This window comes from Dendropsophus ebraccatus, chromosome 3 (assembly GCF_027789765.1).
Source record: "Dendropsophus ebraccatus isolate aDenEbr1 chromosome 3, aDenEbr1.pat, whole genome shotgun sequence".
Classification (NCBI taxonomy): Eukaryota; Metazoa; Chordata; class Amphibia; order Anura; family Hylidae; genus Dendropsophus; species Dendropsophus ebraccatus.
Window position 1 is genome coordinate 169,071,405 of NC_091456.1, and position 19,554 is coordinate 169,090,958.

The window sequence follows — 19,554 nt, forward strand, 5'->3', positions numbered from 1 at the left end:
CTCAACAAACCTATATCTGTTTGGGAGCAGGTGTAGATTTGTATAATGATTTAAGCCTACAGGCGACGCCTCCTTCCTGCCTTGCCATCTCCACCCACCAGGTGAGTGGGGGATATGGCTGGCATACGCCTTCCTGTTCTGTCTGTGATGATCAGGAGGAAGCTGCTAGAAAATGATCTGTACAGCATTAGGCTATGTTTACCCTATGTAAGTTATGTAATAATCACGGCCGTTGTTGCCGATTTGCAACAACGGCAGTGATCACTACAGAACTTACGCATTGTGCTGCCCTCTACGGAATCCCGGCCGGAGTGTATACATATAGTAAACACTCCAGCCGGGATCCTTAGCGGCTCCGCAAAAAACTGACATGTCTGTTTTCTGCAAACGCTATTCACTGAATAGCGGCCACAGAAAACATGTTGATGCACACAATGGGCTCCGGCCGCACGCTCCATTGTGTGCTGCGATTAACTGGGATGCGGGCGCACACTGATGCGCTCGCATCCCAATTCAGCAGCAATAAAGGTCATCCTGGCCGGTACTGCAGTCACGGCACAGAATGGCCAGTGTCTTACGCCATGTGAACATGGCCTTACAGTGACAGGTGACACCTTGAGATAAAGATGATTATAGCAGCTCAGCCACCCTTCCCTCAACGACCTCTGCACAGGTCACAGAGCATGCTCACAAATGTGTCCCATACAAAGAATAAGTTCTAGTTCACTGTGCCTATGTCCATGAGCCTTGCTGTAAAGTATATATGTGGTGATCCACCGGGTTGTCACGGCCGCGGCGGCTTCCCGCGTCCCGGGTGGCCGCCGCGACCGCCTCCTGTCCCGTGCAGCCGCCGGGGTCCTTGTGTAGGGACCCGGCGCTGCTGCTGCTTCGGCCCCTGGGGCGCCTCACCTCTCCTCCGTGCATGTCGCGGTCTGTGCCGGCCGGCGCGCGCGTCCCCGCCTCCTAGGGCGCGCGCGCGTCGGCTGTCTCAGATTTAAAGGGGCAGTGCGCTCCTAATTGGTTAGTGGCACCATTCACTCCCCTATAAATCCCAGCATGCCCTGTCCTTAGTGTTGGAGCCTCTACATGCTTCCCATAGCGTTGGCCCAGCCCCCTGTTGTTCCTGTGTCCTATTCCGCTACCTGGTCCCAAGTCCCTGTTCCTGAGTCCTATCCGTTACCTGGTCCCAAGTCCCTGTTCCTGGTTCCTGTTCCCCTGTCACTCCATCTGTTCCCGTGTTCAGCCTGTCACGTGCGCTCTCACCTGCAGACCATTGCCTGTGCCATCTCCTGCCACGCCTCGCCTGCCGACACCAGCAACCAAGCCAGGGGTAGCGACCTGGGGGTCGCCTGCCGCAGCAAGTCCATCCCGCCTTGCGGCGGGCTCTGGTGAAAACCAGCGGCCCCTTAGACTCCGCCCCCTGGTGAGGTTAGTGCCATCGCTGCTGTCGGTCCAGTGGATCCACTACTCCAGGCGTTACAGTAGGCTCCAACCATGGATCCCGGCGAGGTGCCTGATCTCCGTGACGTCGCCAGAGTGGTCACTCAGCAGGCGCAACAAATCCAGAAACAGTCGCAGCAGATCCAGCAACTCACTACCGCCTTACAGCAGCAGACTACTGCCCAGCGCACACCACCTCCTGACGCTTCTTCTTCACTCCGACTGGCTCTCCCAAGCAAGTACTCTGGGGACTCTAAGTTGTGCAGAGGATTCTTGACTCAGTGCACCATGCACATTGAACTTTTGAGTAGTCAGTTTTCCACCGAGCGCTCTAAAGTGGCTTTCATCATCAGCCTATTGGAAGGTAGAGCCCTGGCCTGGGCCACGCCACTGTGGGACCGTGATGATCCTGTTGCTGCCAATCTCCGGGCCTTCCTATTCGAGTTTCGCTCCGTCTTTGAGGAACCTGCCCGTGCTTCTTCAGCCGAGACTGCTCTCCTCAACCTCTCTCAAGGCAGCTCCTCTGTTGGTGACTATGCCATCCAGTTCCGCACCCTGGCAGCTGAATTGGACTGGAACGAGGCCGCCCTATTGGCCACCTTCAAGAAGGGTCTGTCTAGTCGAGTGAGAGACGTGCTCGCTGCCCGAGACCTGCCTACCTCCCTGAACGAACTCATTCTACTGGCCACCCGAGTTGATACTCGTTTTTCGGAGAGGGAGGAGGAGGTTCGGCATGAACATTTACTAAGCCGTTCCCGTCGCCATCCCCAGCTGGCGCCGGTTTTCCAGAATCCTGACCTTTCGATGTCCCAGCCCTCTCCTGAGATTCCTATGCAGGTGGAACGGGCTCACCTGACGCCTGATGAAAGAATCCGGCGCCTGGAGCGGAATCTCTGTCTCTATTGCGGTGGTTCCGATCACTTCCGGCTGGGATGTCCCCTACGTCCCCAAACATCCGGAAAATGCTCGCACCTAGGTCCGGTGGGACAGGTGTCCCTAGGTGTGAATGCCACCTTTCCAAGTCTGTCTATGCCAGTTTCCATCCGGACTCCCTCAGGACAAAATCATCAGACTACTGCCCTCCTCGATTCTGGGTCAGCAGGCAGTTTTATTGCGGCAACATTGGTCCAAAGATGGCGGCTACCCGTGACCCGACTAGCCAGGCCCCTGACTATCTCCTCGGTCACGGGCGAAATTCTTACCGACCGTGTGTACTACCAGACCGCACCTTTAGTCCTCCAGGTGGGTCCTTTACATCAAGAAGAGATATCCTTCTACGTCCTGCCCCATTCTTCCCCCGCGGTCCTCCTGGGACTCCCGTGGCTGCAAGAACATGCCCCTCAGCTGGACTGGAGAACCGGGGAGATTCTCAGTTGGGGTCAGGACTGTTCCAACCAGTGTCTCAAGTCACCTCAGACCAAGTGTACTATGTCGTTTTCTGTCCCTGACAAGCCTCTATCCGGCCTACTGGCAGAAGACCAAGACTCGGCGGATGCCTTCTCTGCCGAGGTGTACCTTCTCTCCGTACCCAAGACTGAGGTCATGTCCTCTCACCACCGGGAGAACTTACAGAAGGACCTCGTCCACAGACCCACATTCCCTTGCCACGTTTTACCGCCTGATCGCCTAGTACCAGTCGTCACCTCCACTCTTCGGAGAGTACCCCCCGGAAAGACTCATGTTCACCCTGCGCTTCGAAGAGGTATTTTGAAGTGGGGACATTCCTCGTTGGAGGCCGGGCACCCTGGAGTCCGTAAGACCGGCCAACGGATCGCTCGCCACTACTGGTGGCCCAGTCTATCCCAAGATGTCAAAGACTTTGTGGCTTCCTGTGCCATTTGCAGGCAAGAAAGAGGGGGAGGCCAAAGGGGGGGGTACTGTCACGGCCGCGGCGGCTTCCCGCGTCCCGGGTGGCCTCCTGTCCCGTGCAGCCGCCGGGGTCCTTGTGTAGGGACCCGGCGCTGCTGCTGCTTCGGCCCCTGGGGCGCCTCACCTCTCCTCCGTGCATGTCGCGGTCTGTGCCGGCCGGCGCGCGCGACCCCGCCTCCTAGGGCGCGCGCGCGCCGGCTGTCTCAGATTTAAAGGGGCAGTGCGCTCCTAATTGGTTAGTGGCACCAATCACTCCCCTATAAATCCCAGCATGCCCTGTCCTTAGTGTTGGAGCCTCTACATGCTTCCCATAGCGTTGGCCCAGCCCCCTGTTGTTCCTGTGTCCTATTCCGCTACCTGGTCCCAAGTCCCTGTTCCTGAGTCCTATCCGTTACCTGGTCCCAAGTCCCTGTTCCTGGTTCCTGTTCCCCTGTCACTCCATCTGTTCCCGTGTTCAGCCTGTCACGTGCGCTCTCACCTGCAGACCATTGCCTGTGCCATCTCCTGCCACGCCTCGCCTGCCGACACCAGCAACCAAGCCAGGGGTAGCGACCTGGGGGTCGCCTGCCGCAGCAAGTCCATCCCGCCTTGCGGCGGGCTCTGGTGAAAACCAGCGGCCCCTTAGACTCCGCCCCCTGGTGAGGTTAGTGCCATCGCTGCTGTCGGTCCAGTGGATCCACTACTCCAGGCGTTACACGGGTGATGTTATGACTAGTGGTCGTGTCAGCTCAGCCAAAGGGTTTAGTGTTGTGACACCAGTGGTTGTCCAGCATACAGGTGTGGTGTTGATACCTGCTTTGTTGATGTGGCTGGCTGTGTTCTACAATGGTTGGTGACCTGCTGGGTTGTAGGGGGTTCCTTGGGCTCTTGTCACGGTAGTCCTGAGTGGCAGCTGACCCACCCAGACAATCGGTACAGCTCCCACAGAAAGGGAAAAAATAACTCAAGGTGTGTGGTTAGTGTGTGTATTGGTGCTAGTGCGTACAAAGTAAGAGCCCCAGTGTTGTAAAAATAGAACAGCTTTACTGCAGAATTCTTCAATAGTAAAATACTTTTGTAGAAAAGATAAATCTTTGATACAGATTTTAGTGCTTGAACTTGTTTGTGCTTGAGGAGGTGCTTAAAGAAGTAGAATAGAAGAGAGGTAGTTGTAGAGGTGCTTGGAGAGTCGAGTAGAGAAGAGTTTGTCGAGGGAGCCCCAACCCAGTGTAGCAATGTACTCTGCCGGAACTTGAAGAAATATACTGTATAGTGAGATACTTTACTTGTACCTGTGTTTAGACTATGTTTGACCACCTCTTGCCCTACAGTGTCTAGCTACCTGTCCTCATAGGTGACACAAGCCCCAGTCGTGGCTATCTGGGTGTAGCTAAGCTTCTGGGCCTTCTCAGTTACCTGCGTTGCGAGATAGGATACGTAGAACTCTTTCAGTAGCTTTGTCCTATCCAGGCTAGTTACTCTTGTGTTTCAGGATACTGCCCTGCACTTTTTAGACGTGTTCTCGGCGTGGGTTGGGGTGCTCCTGGACTTTTCTCCAAAAGTGCTTAGCACTGCATAGTAGATAAAGTAGAAATACTGGAACAACTGTTGGCCTCAAGCTGCATCAGTACAATTTGGTGTCTTAGACTAGAGTGCCCTTTGTCCCTGCCAGGGGTCCTGGCAGCAGCCAGGCCCTGGATTAACTACAGCAGGAACAGTAGGTTTTGCTTCTTCCCTCTCTGAGAATCTGGTAAGAACTGAGGCTGCACTTCCTCCACCACGTAACTCATCCCCACCACTCACAGGGAAGTTCTCTTTAGGCCCCTGTAGGAGGAGTCTGTGTGTAAGAAAGATAATAGGTTAGAAGTAGAGAGTGCCCCCATTGGTCCACAGCAACACATGGTTCACATAAAACATTAACCCATGACCTTCCTCAGCTGTGCAATATAGGAATACATAGACATATCAAAAATACTGACATCTAGTGGTGAAACTGTAAAATACCCTTCATCACCACTTTTTGAGAGGTGCACAGGAGAGATACAAAACCACCTGTCGTGGAACACCACATATATAGTTCAGGCAAGATGACGACTTCTATGATAATATATTAAAAATGAAATAAAAACAATTACAATCAGAAAGTATTAACAGAAACGTTACAATATTCGGCTCTAATTACTAAAAAATTAAATCTTGGCGACACATTCACTTTTAACATCTTATTAATGTGTTTGAAAATATTAGACTAAACAGATGAAATTTTTATAATGTTTAATTTAATGAGAAGACATTGCTCAGGGGGGCCATGATACTGATTGAAGAGACCCAGCGGAGTATGGAGGCTCATCCTCAGGCAATGCTCCATGGGAAGGAATATTATGCTGATATGTTCTCCTCCAGAAAACTAAACCTAAAGAAAGAGACCTCCATCTGTAGACAGTTGTTTTAGGGGTTCTCAGCCCTTGTGGGACAGAGCTGGAAGCTGGTATGGAAACTTATTTTCAGACTATGCTTCATAGGGGAAAAATATGCAAATTAGGTCTCCTTCAAAGTGAGAACAGTCTATTAAAAGGGTTTGTCCAGGGAACAGAGGGGGCAGGTGAATGTCGCTAAGATAACATGTGGGCAATACCCCTACCCGCACATGATGTCCACCCAAAACCACCCCCGCACACAGTGCTCCCCAGACAACTCCTTTAATGTTGACTCCAGTTTGACTAGTGTAAGACAGTGTTCTTCTGGCTTAATGAGAGCTCATTTGCATACTTTCTCCCATGGAGCATTGCCTGGCTCTCTTCAATGTCAATCAATCCCTGAAAATTGAAAGACAGAGAACAATGTTCAGGCGGATGGGTCCTTGAAGTCCTTTCAGTTCTGTCTTACAGACTTAAGGTCATTTAATTGAGTACGCAGATATAGTGCCATAAATCCCCCGTTTCATTCTGCTGTTTTTTGAGGGCCACAGCTTTGATAAGCTACCTGAGAAAAGGGATTATCTAGAATTAATTTAAAAAAAATGAGCTTTCTTTCAAAAACAGCGCCACCTATGTCCTCAGGTCGTGTGTGGTATTACAACTGGTCACAATTCACAGTGGAAATGACCTGCAAATCCACAGGACTGGAGTGATGTTGTTTCTTAAAGAATACATGTTTTTCTGATCCTGGTTATCCCCTTAATTGCAAGATCAAAAATATACAAATCGTACAAATATATTTAAAAATGTTTGATTTATAGCAGTAAATATTGATGTAGACATAGTGCCATACAAACAAATGTGGCTGTGCCTGGTACTGAAGCCCAGTTCCATGCACATGAATAGGATAGAAGGCAATACCAGGCACAGGTGCCATTGTTTCTGTGATAACTATGATTGGTCTTGGTGCTTGTTGGAGCACTGTCTGTTCATTCTGCAGATTGGTGGGCTTCTGGGAGGTTGGAGGCCCCTGATCAAACATTGAGAACCAATCCCGAAAAATCCTTTTACTGTAAAGCTGTCAAGGGCTATCAAAGAAAAAAAAGATCCAATGGCCTCCAGTTAGGGTCCAGGACTATCGGGAAGTTGTGTGCAGAAATGCTGAATCGCTCTGCAAATTCCTCTTTCCTGACGTCTCTTCCTTCCTGTCAGCGGTCTTCAGTTTATTCAGGAGACAAAAAAGAAAGATGGTGAGAAAGATGGCGGCATATGCAGAGATCAGAACAATAAAAACCACTGACTGGCGGGAGAATAGGCGTCATTTAGGATGTTGCACATCAAAGAAGATGGAGGATAATCTTGGCTAGCCTTAGACTGTCTCTTCCCAGACATTTAATGTTGAAGGAGAAAAGGATCAGGTATATTGGATTTTAAAGGGAACCATTCACCCCGTGGCCCCCGGCAGAAACTGACATACGTTGGACTCATCTCAGCTCATTACCATAATGGGCGGGAGAAGAAGAATCGGCGATTTCTCCGTGTCAACAACGGGATCCGGGACGGGACCGGGAGCGATGTGGTAAGTATATTGACCTTTATGTCACTGTATGTCAGTTTCTGCCGGGGGCCACGGGGTGAATGGTTCCCTTTAACTGCCTGATCCTTATGTTCTCAGAGAGATAAGCTTCAGCCCCCCACCACCCCAACAAGACAAATAGTGCAGCGGTGCAGTCATGTTTTTCCCTCTCGCTATGATGACTTCTCTTAACCATGACTCCTCTGTGCACCTGACAAACATCTTAGGCTCCTCATTTTCCCAATACAACCTCTTCCATACCCATCATGCCCCCCTATGTAGGTACTCCTCTGTAGGTAGACAGGTGCCCTTGAAAGGCAGATAGTAGGTAGATAGCCATCTCTAGGGTTGATAGAGTCACCCCAGGAGGTAGATAGCTGTCTCCAGTTTAGACAGGTGCCCCCCGCCCCCCCCCCTGCAGTAGGCAGATAGCCATGCCTACCCCATGTCCCCTCCCTACTTTCCATTGAAAACACATGATAGTTGCCCCAGTGTAGGCAGGTTCCATCCAGTAGGTAGATAGCCATCTCCAATGGTTGATAGAGTCGCCCAAAGAGGTAGATAGCCTAGCCTACCCCTTGCCCCCTCCCTCCTTTCCATGAGCATTCAGCCGAGCCGAACACTCATGTATTTGGGGGAATGTGAAGCGATTGAAGGTGTATGTGGTACAAATGGTCACAGCGCCAGAGCAGCAGACCAAAAACCTTCAGCAACTAAGAAGCTCATGAGGAGCGGTCTCACGTCTCTAATCACGTTGAGTCAGATGTGAAGCTTATTGCGCCTTTAGGCTATGTTGACATCATGTAGAAGTATGGCCGTTTTTGCCATCGGTAACAACGGCTGTACTTTGTACTGTGTGGAACACTGCCTATTCTTCTATGGGATCCCGGCCGGAGCGTATACACATAGTATACGCTCCGGACAGGATCCCATGCGGCGCCACAAAGAACTGACATGTCAGTTTTCTGCAGCCGCTCCGGCCGCTTGCTTCATTGTGGGCTATGAGAGTTCTAATGCAGGCGCGCGCTGATGCGCCCGCATCAGAACACTGCAGTACCAGCCGGGTATATCTTTGCAGAGACCGGCCGTTCCTTGACCCGGCCGGGTCACGGAACAGCTGGTCTCTTACAGCATGTGAACATAGCCTTATACTGTATATCTGATGTGGGTAATTACTAGGGAACTGTTTTCTATCTATTTGATGAGTTAGTCTTTCTCTTATATTAAAGGGATTATCCAGAATTAGGAAAACATAGCTGTTTTCTTCTACAAACAGTGCCACCCCTGTCCTCAGGTTGTGTGCGGTATTACAACTTAGCTCCATTCACTTCGATAGAGCTAAATTGCAATATCAGATACCAACTGAGGACAAGAGGATAAAATGGAAAGGGGAGCAAATATTTTTTTCTCAGCCATATATATAGTTGAGCGCCCATCTCTTAGTATAGCTGAGACGCCTGGGGCTGAATATCACTTTCTTTATGCATCAGGTCTCATAGGCAGGAAAAGTGCTAAAATAAGTGTCACCGCGTCTTCTGTATGGTAATTTTATTCTGTGTAGCCCATTGTTCATGTAATCCGTGCCTGACCTAGTTTAGGATGGTTTATTTCAGGACCTTATAAAACGTAAAGGAGAACCAAGACCTAAATACAGTAAACAAATAGAGAGACCCTCAAAGAACCAGGAAAAAAATCACAGCCGTGTCTAGAAGTTCTTATTATCGGTTGGATATTCTCAGAGGAGCGTCTGCTAGTTTTTAATTCGTAATATATTAAGAATTATCGCTGATTGTACTTTGTACTATTAACATTTTACCCTCTTTTTAATCTGTCCTTGAATTTTATAAGTAAATATAACTTCTTAAAGGGAAAAATTTATTTTTAAAAACATTTTTGGTATTACATTGCTTTAATAAAACTTACATTACTTTGTAATATAACTAAATTAAAATAAATGGATACTTTTCATTTACATAGGCAGTTCTGTTGAGTAGCCACGGTGAGGAGCGAGAGAGGCCTGTGGGCTACGGCCTTGGGAGACCCACCATGCCCAGAAAGTGGCAGAACAGTCCCAGATGGCAGGTGCCTTTTGCTGCAGCTGCACTAGGACTCCGGTGCTCAAGGGCTCTTGTGAAAGCTGCGGATGCCTCTATGATTTCCCAGATTTAGCCCCAGGTCACTTACAACTTGGCGGTCACAGCCCCATCTGCCCCGGTGGCCACCACTGCTGCCAAGGTGGTCACCTGTGTGACCTGTCAGAAGTATGGGCTGGGAAGCTGCACCCTGCTCCACCAAGAAGCACTGCTGCTGATTAAAAAAAGGATGATCTGCTGAGCTATGATGGAAGTGGGCCCTGTTGGTCATCTTTTTTCTTGTGTGCTGTGACCCCAGTTCTTTTGTCCCATACCCAGCTTAGCCATGAACTTTCCCCTTTCTGTACCCCTCTTTCTTGTAATGAAGGAGACGCCTCACACTTGTTGCCACCAAAAAACTGATTCATCAAGGGTACAAAGGGACTGATGCATCCAGTTGTTTTAGTTTGTGTTTCATTATGCCATGGATGCTTTCACCATTGCCTTGTGTTTGCTAAAATAAATTGCACTACAGACGATTTAAGCATTCCCCTTTTGCACTTTGAAAGTTTTATATGCTCTTATATTGTCTTATTAACTTGAAGTTGATATATTGCCTTATTAACTTGAAATTGCTAACCTTTTCTGTGTCACGTTCTCTCTCTATTTTTCGCTTAGTGTTACACCGTGGACGGTTTCTTTTTAAGTGGGGGAATATGTAGTGTCCCACTATGGGTGTTTTTTTTCCTTTTTCCAGGTAAAACTAGTTAGTTCAGGTGTCATACCAAGTGATTTTTAGCTGCATTCTCCGCTCTGCTGCAGAATGATTCTCCAGTCAGGACAGTCACTACCAATTTTTCCTGGACGACCTCTTTAAGGAGCACGGGAAAGCCTCTTTGACTCTTCATTCTATAGAATAAAAGCATTTTTCTAAATTCTGGGAGCACAGACAGATATGTGAAACATAACATGTCTCCTTGTCCTAACAGCTATCTAACAATGTTAGTAGTTTGGAACATGAATTGCACCTGACAGATCCCCTTTAATGTGAAGCCCAATCCTTATACTGAGAAGATGAATGGGACGAGCTCATTGTGCACTAATAATACTGCAGTAGGGTTAGTATACAGCCTCTGGGCTCCTCTGGTAACTGATCTAGAGGTGTCTAAGAGAAGGACCCCTGCAATACTAGAGGACACCTCCTTTAACTAGACAGACTCTTGCAATTTGGTCTTTGAGATATCTGGAGACCCTGGGTGATAATCATTGGCTAAGCCACCATGACAGTCATATTGGTTGTTACCCAACTTTACAAACATATTGTAAGGAGTTAATTTTCTGCAACGACCCGGCATGTAGCGTGACCGCCCATGTGCAGCGTAGAGAAGAGACGTGTAAAGTGTAATTAGGAGTCAGCCATTAATTTACCGACATAATCACTAAACATAATGAAGTAAAAGTCAGCCAATGGCGCGAGCGGCAGGAGTCCATACACAACGTTGTCAGACGGGGTTCAGGCTTTCCAGCACATCATTAACCGCTCAGAATTACGGCTACTTCACTTTACTGCTCTGTTAGCTCCAGTAAATACCGTATAATTATACCTTTAAAAAAATCCTGTCTGCTAAGTTGTTATTGTGTCGTTAAGTTGTCATTGTTATAGACGTGACTAGGAAAACTAGGTGACAACTGATAAAGTTTTGATTGGTCAGGATCTGGGTATTTAGACAATCACCATTCACTATATAGAGTTGGGAGAAGATCTCAGCTAAGCTTTTCACTCACTGGTTCACAATGCATTGCTTGCCCTCAATTGTTCAACATAGTCCTACCCCCTACACAGCACTCTTGATACCCAAAGCTGCTGCAGAACATCTTATTTCACTGCAGACTATTTCAAAAGCTTTTGTGTTCACTGAATTCATAGATGATGACATCGCTCCGGAGTTGGGCTAGAGCGCGGAGACAAGACCCTCTGAGACAGTAGAGGATGATGTGTTGTCTCCAGGGGTAGGGAGGAGTCCAGGAGCTGGAGACAACACCACATTGAAAATCAAAGAACTACATAACTTCCTGTCGCAAGTAAACTAAGTAAAAGCCAGCGTTATTAGTGATAACACTGTATATTAGTAAGTTATATGTCTTGGGGTTATAGTTTCGTTTAAATACAATTTATCTGATGCCAGAAAACCTCTTAAAGGAAATGGCAAGTACTGTATATCTTCTTGAATCTATGTTCCTATCTGTAGTGCCTGGGCATATGTAAATGAACCTAGGGCTGCTCCGTCCATGAGATAGAGTGAAGCCCCTCTGCAGCAACTGAAAGGGGGCGGCAATTCAGCTTTCAGCCATTTGTCTTTTACAGAGGAAGAATGGTGAAGGACCTGAGTCATGTGACCTGGAGGTCCTGAAACTTACATATACTATACATATACTGACTGAAATATACGTAGTGTGAACGCAGCCCAATACTGTATATACTTAAATATGCAGAATGTAGAAATTCCAGCCAGTCGTCCCTCATCATCAGCATAAAACATGTTGCCAAAATAAATCATCTGTTTCCCTTAAAAATAAAGTAAGAGACATCCTGTAGAGAATGAATATCAATGACCCGCGAAGCAGACGCAGTGATAGTCACTGCATCCGATTCTTAATCCTTCTTCTCAGGGGTCCCACATGATTGAACGGCTGCTTTGGTGACACTTGATCTCATTGGAGTCCCGTGACATCACATGAAACATTTTGATCATAGATTTGATGGATCACAGATTCACTGAGTAGGATTTGAGAGATTAATATTAGGGATGGTCCGAACTCTCCGAGGTTTGGGTTCGTATGAACCCGAACGCTCGGCATCAGACTCCGTGGAGCGGGTGGATACAGCGGAAGGACCGCCTGGAAAACTGGGATACAGCCTATGGCTATGGCTGTATCCCAGTTTTCCAGGCAGTCCGCCCGCTGGATCCGCCCGCTGCACGGAGCGGGCAGACAGCGGGAATCATTACCGAGAGTTCGGGTTCGTACGAACCCGAATCGAACTCGGTTCGGACCATCCCTAATTAATATATATGTTTATACGGATTGTTAAAGCTAATGTACCATTAGGTACATCGATTTAAGTTTTTTACATGAATGGATGCCGGTGGCGTGGTCCCTTTTTTGAACCTGTGCTCAGTTCCCGTGCACGGCACCGGTCTATTCCCGAGCAATGGCCTGGCATGAAGTACTGGGGATGGCCCACTGGCCCCCATTGTGACGATCTCCCCTCTGTGATGTCGCTCCATTAGAATCAATGGAGCCACGTCAAAGAGGGGAGGGGGTTTCATCACACTGTTGGCCGGCGGGCCATCCCCCAGTACTTCATGCCAGGCCGTTGCTTGGGAATAGACCGGCGCCGTGCGCGGGAATCAGTAAGCGGTTCAAAAAGTGGACTGCAGCACCTGCATCCCCGTTCTGGCGCCGATCCATTTGTGTAAAAAACTTAAAGAGATGTACCTGACGGTACATTCACTTTAATTCCTTCCTGGCCTTCCAAATTTAGATTCTTCTAACACCTCCCATTTTTAAACCCATATTTTTTGAGTTCACCAAATGGTAAAACTGATAGGCTACATATATTCTAGATATCAGGACAAATCCAACGATACCAAACTTGGCTACTATTTGTGTTGTTTTACTGTTAAAGGGAATCTGTCAGCATTCGGGCTGATAGATTCCCTACCCAAGATGCTGACAGTGTGCTGTAGCTTGCAGTCCCCTAGTGATCATGGTGCCTTTTGGTAACTTGTTCGTGGAGTGGATTACCCACAATCTTGGGTCTCCTACAGTAAGGAAGAGACAAAGAGGATTTTTGGCTCAGGGTTTGTGCGGCACTCTGGCACACCTTACCCCTCCTTCTTCCTCCCTCTTCTTCATGAATAATCAATGCTGTCCCGCCTCCTGCTAACTCAGCTGTCAGTCAGTATCTGCCAATAGAGGACTGATATGCAATTAGATATGGTTGATTCTCCAAGACTAACTGTGTTAGAGCTGTAGTCTAGGTCAAGGGGTAAATCACCTGTATGGAAACCAGCAACTGTTTTTTCCACTAGGTTCGATTCCCCTGATGGATATTAAATATAGTTCTATAAAAAAATTAATTTTAAAACTAATATGGACCTGATTGGGAATTCTCTGAACTTTTAAAAATGAAACAGTAATGAAAAAAAAAATTACTATATTTCATTTCCATCAGGGGAATAAAACCCAGAAAACTGGTCTCTAGACAGGTGATTTACCCCTAGACCACAGCTCCACACAGTTAGGCTTTGAGATTCAACTATATCTGATTGCATATAAATCCTCTGGCAATTTATATCTGGCTGACAGCAGAAGGCAGGGCAGCAGAGATTATTCATGAAAAGGGAGGAGCCGAATGATGCAATTCATGAACACAAACCAACACCGAAAAATCAAAAATTGCAAAAATAAATGTATACAGTTGTGACCTCACTGTCCAACTGTGATATGTGACATGGTGCCGGTACGGTGACCGGACTTACCTCACCACGACCCTGTATATACAGAAAGAAAAGTAGGAACACTATGAATGGCGATCCCTATTCCTAATGATGACACAGTAACCAGTGGCTCGGGGCTGGCAAGCAGGGGCCAATGATGAGTATAACTCTATTATCAATCTCTAACAAATGGTGTCCGGTTGACAGTATATGATTTTGCCTGCATTTATCTTGAGAGTCATTATGTATCAGACTATATGTGCTATGGCATTTTTCATCTGTGTTATCCATGAGTTAGTGTGACATGAAGTGCTTGAACAAGAGGGACCAGACCATCGTATCTGAGTTAGCTAATTGTAAATAGCGGTTCAGGGAAGAAAAAGAGTGCTGCACCTCACACCTATGGCTGATACTAGTGCCCCTAGGCTAAATAAAAAACACATCAGAATTTTGTGTATGAATTGATCAAGCCATACTGCCCCATGTACCATCGTGCAGGTATCTGATACACATGGGTCCCTACACTAAGTCCACACCGTGCCAGTCAGTGGCCACCAACCCCGCAGGCGTGCACAGTCAGGGAACGGGGGCCATGGGACGGCCCTGCGACCCCCATGCCACAGGACCAGACCCAAAACCACCACATCAGAACCCGGCCAGCACCGCCGGCGGAGAAGGTCGCCCCCAAACAGCAAAAGTCTGGATGAGGTATTGCTCTCACCATAGCTGCTGCAGACAGAATGGGAAAAGACAGGAGGGATTAAAACCATGTGCACTCAGGTGTCTCCTGCTAATTGCGGTCATGGGTGGTTTTAATCCCTCCTGTCTTTTCCCATTCTGTCTGCAGCAGCTATGGTGAGCGCAATACCTCATCCAGACTTGTGCGACCTTCTCCACCGGTGGTGCTGGCCAGGTTCTGGTGTGGTGTTTTTGGGTCTGGTCCTGTGGCATGGGGGTCGCAGGGCCGTCCCATGGCCCCCGTTCCCTGGCTGTGCACGCCTGCGGGGTTGGTAGCCACTGACTGGCACGGTGTGGACTTAGTGTAGGGACCCATGTGTATCAGATACTTGCACGATGGTACATGGGGCAGTATGGCTTGATCAATTCATACACAAAATTCTGATGTGTTTTTTATTTAGCCTAGGTGCACTAGTATCAGCCATAGGTGTGAGGTGCAGCGCTCTTTTTCTTCCCTGAACCGCTAATTGTAAATATCTTTGACTTATGACTGGATCATAACTTTTCATCTAGGAGTCATACCTGTCACTAGCTAAATTAGATAGTTTAGGGAACCTCAGTGAGACAGTTAGCCTCATTATCTAGGGGCAGAGGGTTCGGGGGGCGTTAACTCCGCCTAGGGCAGGCTATAGCAGAATACGAGATCTAGGGCTGACGAGGCATGCCTACCTAGATGCCCTACACGCCCCCTGCTTGCCAGCCCCGAGCCACTGGTTACTGTGTCATCATTAGGAATAGGGACCGCCATCCATAGTGTTCCTATTTTTCTTCCTGTATATACAGGGTCGTGGTGAAGTAAGTCCGGTCACCGTACCGGCACCATGTCACATATCACAGTTGGACAGTAAGGCCACAACTGTATACATTTATTTTTGCAATTTTTGATTTTTCAGTGTTGGTTTGTGTTCATGAATTGCATCATTCGGGTAATAATAATTTTAACTAATATTTATTAAACGTTACGTTTTACTTACCCTTCGGCAGTGAACATATTTTGAGATAGAGGGTATAGTATACCATTAAGTGGCAGTGATTTTTTTATGAAAAGGGAGGAGGAAGGATTGGTGAGGCGTGCCAGAGTGCAGCACAAACACTGAGCCACTACTCCTCTTTGACGCTTCATTACAGTAGGAGACCTGACACATGCTCACTAGGGGACTGCCAGCTACAGCACACTGTCAGCATCTTGGGTAGGACTCTGGCTCTGACAGCCTTCAAAACAAAAAATGAAATAAAAATAAAATCTGTGCATCTCCATGTTCTGACCCCTATAACTTTTTAATTTCTGCACCTACAGAGCTGTGTGGGGATTTTTTAGCTTCATAATCTGTCATTTTTGCCAACCTTGCTCTTTTCAAAATACGACTTTTTGATCACTTTTTATTCCACTTTTATTATTATTATTATTATTATTATTTATTTTATTTTTTTAACTTTTTGTTTCACATGGGACATTCCAATTCCTATTACAGCTTAGCAACCCTTCCATGTATTAGTGACTTGTAGGTGTTGTGGCCTTTCTTGAATGGGTTAAAGTTTAATCCAGGGAATAGGTAAAGAACACACATAAGTAGTGGCTAGACTTTGCTCCATCAGTAAAAAAGACACAGTCCATGGACCGACCAAAGTTGGGAGGCACCCACCACCCCGCAGCCCCCTTGTTACAATGTATCATCAGCCTCTGTTTAGCCTGGCGCTAGGAATAAAGTTGGCATTACCACTACTCGTGGGCGAGTTGATATTTACATATACTCACTGGCACAGCTCCCCGCTGGTTCCCCGCCCCCGCTTCCTGCTGTTTCATGTAAGGCTTGTGTATACTGTCAGAGCTATAATTTAAGGCTGCTGAGCCCCCACGTCGAATATGTACCAGGGCCCCCATTTAGCATGTGTCACTGATAATACTGCTGTCTTCTTACATGGCAGAGTGAACATTGGGCCCCCTCATGCACTGGGGCCCAGATGAAACTGCTACCTAGGCATTCCTATATATACAGACTGTATACACTAGGCCTGTGTACATGATGATACAGTATGCTGCCTCAGTGGTCTCCCTGTATTTGTATGGGTTTCCTCCAAAACATTCTGATAAGTGAGTCTGGAATTTACTGTCAGCCACAGAGGGCACAGGGATTGATTTGAGTTATGACAATCACTCTACAACACTGCACATATATTATTATTATTATTATTACTACTATTACTATTATTATTATTATTGTCTCTAGATGCCTTGTGCCAAGCACAAGAGCAGACTTTTACCAGTAAGTATATTATAGTTTTTTCTAATGTTTCAGACTAGTTCTGACTAGTTTGTAAATATTTTTTGCCCATACATTGCACATTCACCATCACAGTGTCATTTGTTTCACCCCAGCTCTGCTGCATCCATACATTTCATCACTGTATCTGGATCATGTGACCTCTAATCAGCCACTATCTTGGCTTTCACTGCATCTTCTCTGATTCAAACTAGCCATTAATCCCATGATACATCCCACCCCGCTAGGGATCCTAAAGAGCCCTATCATTTTAAAGAAGCACTCCCACAATTGTCTATTAATTGTACCACTCACCACCACTATTCCTGCAGTGTCATCTGTTTCGTTTAAACTCTGCTGCCCCCATAATTTCATTAATATGGGTAATCAGGTAATGTGACCTCTTGACTTTCAGATTGCAAACTGCCTCCTCTCCCTTTTCAAAGCTGCTATTTATCCCATAACCCTCAGCATTCTGCTCATCGCAGGTAACAAGGTCTGGGGCTTGTGTCACCCCCTTGGATCAGTGGCTCGACACTGGTGGGCAATAGGTGGTGCAAAGACCAAAGAGTCAAAACACAAGCTCAAGTATTCTTCTATTTCTACCTCTGAAATTCCGGCAGAGCACAGTACTACTTGGGTTGGGACTCTCTCGACATCCTCCTCTCTACTCTTCTGATCTTCTCTTCTACTTCTCATCACGCAACTCAGTCGGCACGACTGTATCACTCCTTCTACTCTCAGGGCAGATCTGGATCCTAAAGTATTAAGTTAAAGTATTGTATCAAGGCAAAGCTGTATTATCTGCTGCCTACCTCAAGTATCTTCAGAGTAAACAAGAATATATTTATGCTAAAGAGACTCTGTGATTCCTCGTCAAGCACCGACACAGTACACACACACTCCTTGGGTCATCTCTGCTTTTTGTGGGTGGCAGTACCAATAGTCCGGGTGGGACACTACTCCACTGCGGACCACCGTGATAAGTACCCAAGGGACCCTGCAACAAACCGGCAGGTCACTGTCCACAGGGAAACAAGGTATAGCCAGCCCATTAAAATAAAAGCAGGTGTGCCACCATACCTGTGTGCCCAATAGGCACTGGCGTCACAACAAAATACCATCCCTGGGCAAGGCTATATCTCGGCCAACCACCATAGAACGAGCATCACACATAACCATCTGGCAAGTGACCGGCCGTACCTCCACACCAGGAGTGTACACCACACCCAGAGTTGTGATGATGTCACAACTCAGGGGGAAAAGGCCTGTCCCAGCTGATGGACAGCCCTCTCTGCCAATCACTGACTAGAGTGGCGTCCCGCCCCAGTCACTGACTGGCTGAGGGTCCAGTCCATCAGCTGGGTTGTGACGTGTCAGTGCCGGAGATCCCAGTGCCCGGCAGGGGTTTTAAGACCGATCCTGCCACTCACCGTGGGCGCAGGGAGAAGTAAGTTCGAACTTGTAATCAATTTCCCCTCTGCCCCCTGATTTTAATAATCTGCCGGACTTCCCCTTTAATGGTTATCATGTTATACTTTGTTCCTCCTCCAGGAATGATATAGGGGAGTTAAACACTTGATGTGAGGTTCCTCTCCAGATTACATTACATTTATGGGGGTTCAGCTGTTTTTTTGGAGAGAGCCCCTTTAGCTAAAAAAAAGTTAAAAAGTTGAGGAGTTGAATGAGTAACAACGGGCAGCATTCTTTGTCTCGGTAACATCTGCCTGGAACAATGCGTTCACCTGGCCGGAGACGTCTTGTTTATTCATTACCATGACCCCAGGAGGCGCCATTATTATAAGTTACAAATTATTTAATTTTTAAACTTAGTAAATCTGCAATGATGAATTGGCTGTTAATGAGAGTGAGAGACGTCCCTGGATCCGCACTGTTACCAGCAATGACCACATTGTATTATTAACACCGGCCGCATCTGCCAGAGACGTCTGCTGACAAAACCCTACAAGTGTTACAGATTTACAGGAAGAAAATGACTACTTGTGGTTTTCCTGCTAAAAAACAAAACTCCGACTCAACAAATTATCCTCTTCTGCCCTGAGGTTAAATGGTTGAACAGCTCCCATCATCGTCCTCATCGTCACATGACTGATAGTAATGCAGCAGTTTGGTCATAGACAGTCAGGTGTCAGACATACAACTACAGCTTAGCTGCTACACAACCAGTGCTGAAGGGGGCGCCTCACTTTGCATGCTAGACAGGGCTTGTGTTATAGGGGTACACACGAGAAAAAAAATGTTTTCAAATCAAATTTGTAAATTACTTCTGTAAAAATCTCCAGTCTTCCAGTACTTTTCAGCTGCTGTGTGTCCTGCAGAAAGTGGTGTATGCTTTCCAGTCTGACATGGTGCTCTCTGCTGCCACCTCTGCCCACCTGAGGAACTGCCCAGAGCAGCAGCAAATTCCTATAGGATTTGAAAAACCTCTTCTGCTCTGGACAGTTCCCGACATGGACAGAGATGGCAGCAGAGAGCACAGTGTCAGAAATAGAAGTAAATTACAAACCTGTATAACTCTCTGGTACCAGATGATTTGAAAACATTTTTTTCTACTGGAATTCCCCTTTAAGATGATTTTTAAAGGGATATTCCTGTTTTTAACAAAGGTGGGTAACTGTGATTGATAGGGGACAACTTCTAGGACTCCACTAAGGCCATTATTCTGGTCTGAGCATTGAT

General features: G+C 47.2%; 1 long non-coding RNA gene across 2 annotated transcripts in view; it reads left to right on the plus strand.

The window, feature by feature from the left end:
* The window catches only part of LOC138786252 (uncharacterized), a 37,818-nt gene extending 27,933 nt beyond the window's left edge, over window positions 1-9,885 (plus strand). For both annotated transcript variants that reach the window (XR_011362206.1, XR_011362205.1), the window contains exon 3: window positions 9,259-9,885. This is a non-coding gene — a long non-coding RNA (uncharacterized lncRNA). The remainder of the gene's footprint in view (window positions 1-9,258) is intronic.
* The last annotated feature ends 9,669 nt before the right edge of the window (window positions 9,886-19,554 follow it).